The 6,643-nt window shown below is 35.1% G+C and overlaps 1 long non-coding RNA gene across 1 annotated transcript; it reads left to right on the top strand.

The window, feature by feature from the left end:
* Positions 1-4,194: 4,194 nt before the first annotated feature.
* On the top strand, positions 4,195-5,245 carry LOC149237497 (uncharacterized). Its single transcript, XR_016245279.1, has 3 exons — positions 4,195-4,448; positions 4,553-4,745; positions 4,947-5,245. It is a non-coding gene; the product is annotated as an uncharacterized LOC149237497 (long non-coding RNA).
* The last annotated feature ends 1,398 nt before the right edge of the window (positions 5,246-6,643 follow it).

Here is a 6,643-nt window from a genome sequence, read left to right as displayed (position 1 = left end):
TTGAACTTAGAAGTAACAATATCTTTAATGTTATTTATGTTTTGCAATGCATCATTTTTGTTGATCTCCCAATAGTTTAACCAGGCTCTTGTGTCTTTATGCCACCCTCGATTGAGCATTAGGTGGTTTTGGCTAGAATTTAAAGCTAGCTTAGGAAGTCTATGATCGTCTATGTTACTGATTTTGTGCTTGTACAACAAAAACCTAAGCATAGCTAGGCTCTCAATATGGGAAAGACCTGCTTCTATAAGGAGAATAGGATAGGGTGTATTACTTTTAATTTTTAGGTTATAAGTTATAAAACGCTTCTGGATTTGCTCAATCTTTCTCCATGATTCTCTGGAGATGCTGCAACCCCAAACCTCACAGCCATATGAGATAACATGAGTGACTAAAGTTTCAAAGAGGAAGTTCTTTTTATCCCACATTACGAGGTTTGCTATTTTACAATTATTTTCAAGACCAAAGTAATATTTCCACCCCCCATTAATCCTTTTCTCAATGCTATGGTTCCAGTTGAGCTTGTGATGAATATCAATTCCTAGGTACTTGTAAGAATACACTTCCTCCAAGTTATTATTGTCATACATAAAATTAGCGTAAGTGTCCTTTTTGGATTTGATAATCATAACTTTTGTTTTGTCAGTGTTAACAGTCATACCCATGGTAGAGCAGAAATCCTTAAGAAGCCTGAGTTGCTTATTAAGATCAGATGGGCACCTTGCCAAAAGAACAATATCGTTAGCATAAAGAAGAAGGATGACGACTATCCCAGCTAAGATCGTGCCATCACATCCTTCTTCCTCTAAATAGCCTTCGAGCTTATTAATGTAAATGCCAAATAGGGTAGGGGAGAGGGGGCAACCTTGTTTAACTCCGATGTTACACTTAATATCTTTCGAACACCCTTCATTGCTCTTTAGCTTGGCAATTACATTCTCGTATAATCTTATAGTGGCAGCTCTTAACTCGAGAAGAACCTTTAGCTCTTCTAATCTATTCCAAAGGTTGTATCTAGGAACCATATCGAAAGCCTTTCTAAAGTCCACAAAGCAACAAAATAAATTGTATTTATCATTACGACATTCCTCCGCAATGATCCTAAGCGTAACAAGGTGGTCTGTTGTTGAGTGATGCCTTCTAAAACCTGCTTGGCCTTTAGCCCGCTTACCTTCACTTTCAAGCCATATGCTTAACTTCTTTTCCAAAATACTACCATATAACTTGGCTAAGAGAGGGCTGATCATGATTGTTCGATAATTAGAGGGGTTATTTGTATCCCCACTTTTAAAAATAGGGATAATGAGGCTCTCAGTCCAAGGTTTAGGGAACCCTTGCTTGACTGCTTGATTGAAAAGCTTGTGGATGTGGGGGATGACGACAGGACCTCCAATTTTTAAGATTTCCGCTTGGTAACCTTCAATGTCCTTAGCTTTCCCATTATCGAGGCGATTAACCCCAAACTTAATGTCTTCTAAAGAGAAAACTTCTTTCGTTGTGAGAAGGGTTTCCAAATTATCCATGACATTTGGAGATTCATAAAGCTTTTTAAGATAGGAATTCCAATCGTGAAGAGCAATTTTATTATTATCCTTAGTTTTCCTAGTTAGAATCTGCCTCCAAAATTTCTTAGGAGCTACCTTAGAGAGGTGTAAGAGATTCTCATGTCTTTGACGAATGTACTGCCTCTTTTTCCTTTTAGTTAGGGCTTTGTATATTTTTATCTTGTCCATTTTAAGAGATTCATCAACAGCTTCCTTAATTGCTCTCCTTGCACTTTTACAATCTTTGTCATACCATGGATTGGTTTTGCTATTTCTTTTATTATTTGAAACTTTAATTGAGAACTTGTTAATAGAATATGGGAGGGTTGTAGTAAAATTATGATAGAGGTCTTCTATGTTGTCTATATTAGATAAAGGAAGAAAAATAGTTTTTAATTCATTTAGAAAGAGATCATTTTTATTTCTATCAAATATTAAGTTCTTTTGGCTATAAGTATTATTTTCTATGGGAACTCTATGCATGACAAAATTGAGAGTTATAAGTAAAGGCCTATGATCAGAGTCAGGTTCGTGGTCGTTTAAGATGTCAAAATTTATTATTTCGTTGTATAATGGGAGATCGGAAATAACGTAGTCTACCACGCTACTACCAAGTCCATGGATGCAGGTCATCTTGCTGGAATTAGGCCACTTCTTTAGACCGTTGCAAATTATGAGATCCTGAGCACTACAGAGCTTGACTAGCTCCGACCCAAACAAATTTTCCCCGAGATCTTCAGAGCTCCTTTTGTCCCTGCTAGCCAGAGTAGGGTCTTCATCTAACCAAAGAGGATTAGGGTTGGAATGATTGCTTAGAATAATAGCTTGGTTGTTTGAAGTTCGAGCATTAAAGTCACCTATTAAAAGGATATTACCGTCATTCCTTAGGCTAGAAATATCATTCTCTAAACCATTGTAAGAGTTAGTTTTATCTAGATTCTTCTTCTTATAGAAGTTAGAATTGATGGGGGAAAATAACATATTGCTATGTAGGACTTTTTATTATTAATTTCTTTGATCTCTATCCAATTATATTGGTTGTGAGGGTCGTTTTTATAAATCCTAACATGGGGGGAGATGTTCTTCTTAATGTAACAAGCTATTCCCCCAATGCCTCTACGGGAGGATCGCTTGTTCCAGGTAGACCATAGCGTAAAGCCATCTATGTTAGGGACCTTAGATTCTTCGTGCTCCCAAGTTTCAACAAGCAAAATAATATCAACATCATTTGAAATCCAACTTAGCTTGGGGCCTTTGTTCCATGGGAAGCCCCGACAATTCCAAGAAAGGATCCGGAGCATGTTTAATTTCTATTGATTACTATCTTTTTGGTTTCTATCTCGAATAAAGGCTTTTCTATTTCTGATTATTGCCCATTTTCCTTCCTTTCTAGCTTCTTTTACCTTTTGAACCTCCTTTCTTAATTCTGCTTGATCTTCTGGAATGAAACCTTTATTTATGAATATTCCTGTTCCTTTTAGACTTGAGGTTTTACTAAGTATGTCGTGCTTATGATTAGAATTAATCTATTTTATAATTCAAAGCTAATTTACTATTTTATTTTTAATATTATAACACGATAATATAATTAACTATTACTCCATTTTTTATTTATTACTAACTAATATATTTTTGAAATTAATTTATTTTACATAAACTTTTAATTTAATTCATTAATATATGTACAGCATTTATATATTAATTCTAACATTGTCCCTTACATTTTAATTTTAATAAATAATTTAATTAAAATAATAATAATAAAATTATATATATATATATATATATATATTAATATTAATTGACCCTTTATTGAGTCAATCTAGCCGTTATCCAGTCAATTCTAGCTATTGGTTGTTAACCGTTAAGTTATGGGATTCTCTGCCCTATCTATTTAATGTGCTTAGTAAGATCTGCTCATTCAACTTGTCTTGAGGATGAACCACACTAGCTATTGGTTGTTAACCGTTAAGTCATGGGATTATCTGCCCTATCTATTTAATGTGCTTAGTAAGATCTGCTCATTTAACTTGTCCTGAGGATGAACCACACTGACGAAAAGCGTTGACAAAAGTTTTTCGACAAATTTTTTTTTATGTAATTTTCGCCGAAGATTCCTCAACAAATTGATATGGATCACAGAAATCTCAATTCAATAGTTGAACTTAAACTTATAAAATTTATTTTTTATTAATTTAAAAAATCAATTGTAACACCTCGTGCACCTCAATTAAAAAAAAAGAGTACTATACAGGTAACGAACATTCTCATTTACCACTATATACTTGCTCTTTTCGCTTAATGAGAATATTTTTTTGTTAATTCCCGGACATGAAGTCAATATAGCTTGTTTTTAACACTTTATAACACGGGAATACATCTCTGCTTGTTTAGTTCGAGAATATATATATATATATATATATATATATATATATGCCAAGTTATGATGTCAAGCTGCACTAACGAGTTAATCTTTTGGTTTATATTTATAGTACATTATCAATGGTTTATAAAACCCGTAAGGTTGGCGTTAATTGAAATGTCCATGTCGCCATAACCCGCCGGAAGCTTCTGCACTTTCAGATGTTGACGCAGTATCCTCCATCTGTCCTTGCAGTATCTGCTGGCAAACATCGAACGGTGGAAATCTAAGGTGAATCTGGGCGGTCAAATTTGGGTGGAAGTTATGATGGTAACGACCTTCCCTCTTCGCTCACACCGGCTCGAATCATTCGAAACCCTAGCGAACGGTGGAAATCTAAGGTGAATCTGGGTGGTCAATTAGGGTGGAAATTACGATGGTAACGACCTTCCCTCTTCCCTCACGCCGACTGGAATCATTCGAAACCCTAGCGTTCTAGAGGTTGTAGCTCTGCGACCAAAGTTCTTCAACATGGAACCCAGGTAACTAAGTACACGGGAATGCTCGTCTATTATGGTTGTTATTGTTCCCCTTTACTCTGGTTGCTATTGAGTATTGATTCGTTTATTACATTTCCCAAGCTCAGTAGGTTTTCCATGCATCTGTACGTTTTTGCTCAGCCGAGAGATGGCAAAGAAGGTGAACACACAGTCCCTGCTCCTGGTAAGGAATTACATCGGAATTCCAAATCAACGAACAGTGAGTTTTTCTAAAGCTCTCCCTGCCTAATTTCGTTCGCAGGGTTACGAGGATTGAGCTTCTCCTGAATAGCAACTCAGGTAAGGTTTTTACAGCTTCCACTTACCCTATTCTATTAGTTTGCCAAATTTGTATCCCTTTCGTCGAGAAATTCGATAAACCCGACCTTCCAACAATTGCAAGTTTGTTGTATTTGGACTTGCTATGGTGCGGTCACTCACTTTAGAGTCTGCTTAAAGATTGCCCAGGTTTCTGAAATAACTTATTCTAGCATGTTACAGGTTCTTGGTGACCATCCATGTTATGGGAATTTCCGACCTGATTATTCTCTGAACAACGCCACCCCTGCTTCTCTATTTGAGGTCCTTCGGGTTTGAGGTCCTTACGGTTAGAAGGATGCCTCGATATGTGGACTTGCTAGCCCTAGGATTGGAGGGTTAAAGTGTATATTTCTGCTTACAACTTTCCTTCATAGTCCTTTATGTAATCATTGTTATATAGTTTCTGGCAATTGGGAGTTTCGTTTAAGAGGAAAAACCTTTGCATTGCCCCTTGTTGTAATTTTATCATGCCTCTCGAACTAATTATAATCAATTGAATTGTTTTTTTTTTTTTGGGTTAAGTTGCGGCCTGTTATAAAAGAACATTCCCAATATTCTACATTGTATTATTTATATCTAGGGTAAGTTCACTTGTTGATTCTATTATATGACCTACCAATGGGTCATTAGTATAGCTCTATATTTACTTCTACGCCACAACTGCTGCTATTATAGTTTTGTGCTTGTAAAGAACTGTGTTTGGCTTCTTTCTTTCTTTCCTGTGGGTTCTAGACTTCACTGTAACTGGCTTGGGGTTTTGACCTTTAAATTTCTTGTAATTAGTAGCCATATTCCTTACATGCAAAATTACCTTACTCTGTTCCATGGTTTTGACCCTTAAATTTGGTGTAATTAGTAGCCGTTCCTTATATGTACTTAGTAGCCATATTCCTTATTTGCAAAATTACCCTACTCAGTTCCAGGTATTTTGGCTTGTGGCGGTTAAATTAATAATGTTATTCGTGGATTTATTACCCTACTGGTTTCCAAGTATTTTGGCTTGTGGCCGTTAAATTAATCATGTTATTTTTAGCTATTCTGCTGTATTGAAACCCTTAAGGTTACCTTGAAGATTTGTTTCTCAACGTGGATTTATCAATATAATTTATACTATGGGTTTTTAACTACACCAGGTACTGGTTTTGAGTAAAGAACATTTGTTTACATTTGTTTTATACATAAATGTCTTGGTCCTAAACATTTCATTGTATTGCATATATCTTTTGTTGGCAGTTGCTTTGCAGCTATTTCTTGCTTAGACATATTTTTTCAGATTTATAAACTTGTTGACATTTAGTGGCTATGCATAAACCTTGCTCGGTTTATTGTACGTTATACATATAAATGTACAAGTTTTATATATAAATGTATTGGTCCTGAACATTTCATTGTATTGCATATATATATTTTTTTCGTTCTTAATTTATAAACTTGTTAATATTTAGTTCTGAACATGTTTCTTTCAAGTTATGGTTAACTTTTTTGTAATGGCTGAATTTGAATTGCAAATTTTGTCTTTGGTTCAATGGCTTACTTTTGAAAATTGAATGTGGAAATCTATGATCTTGTCGGCTCTTTCTGCCTTAGTCATATTCTGGGTTCCTTTATTGGACGTGTCCTTCCTTGAGGAAGTGCTTTCTAACAGTTATATATATATATATATATATATATATATATATATATTTGTTGCTCTCAGATTACTCCTCCTGATGGTCGACTCGTTGGAACTAACAGTCGTGCCTCAAAATCTTTATTTATTGAAGAGTTTGCCGGTTCTGAAATTAGTATTTATAACACATTTCACAGTTTAATGAAGGAACTACCTCTAAGTATTTCTCTTCTCTTTAGCTTATTATTTACCACTGTAAATTCTATAT

Source organism: Pinus tabuliformis, chromosome 8 (assembly GCF_031772625.1).
Source record: "Pinus tabuliformis cultivar Carrire ecotype Pingquan chromosome 8, CPIR1, whole genome shotgun sequence".
Lineage (NCBI taxonomy): Eukaryota > Viridiplantae > Streptophyta > Pinopsida > Pinales > Pinaceae > Pinus > Pinus tabuliformis.
This window is presented reverse-complemented; position numbering and strand designations above follow the sequence as displayed.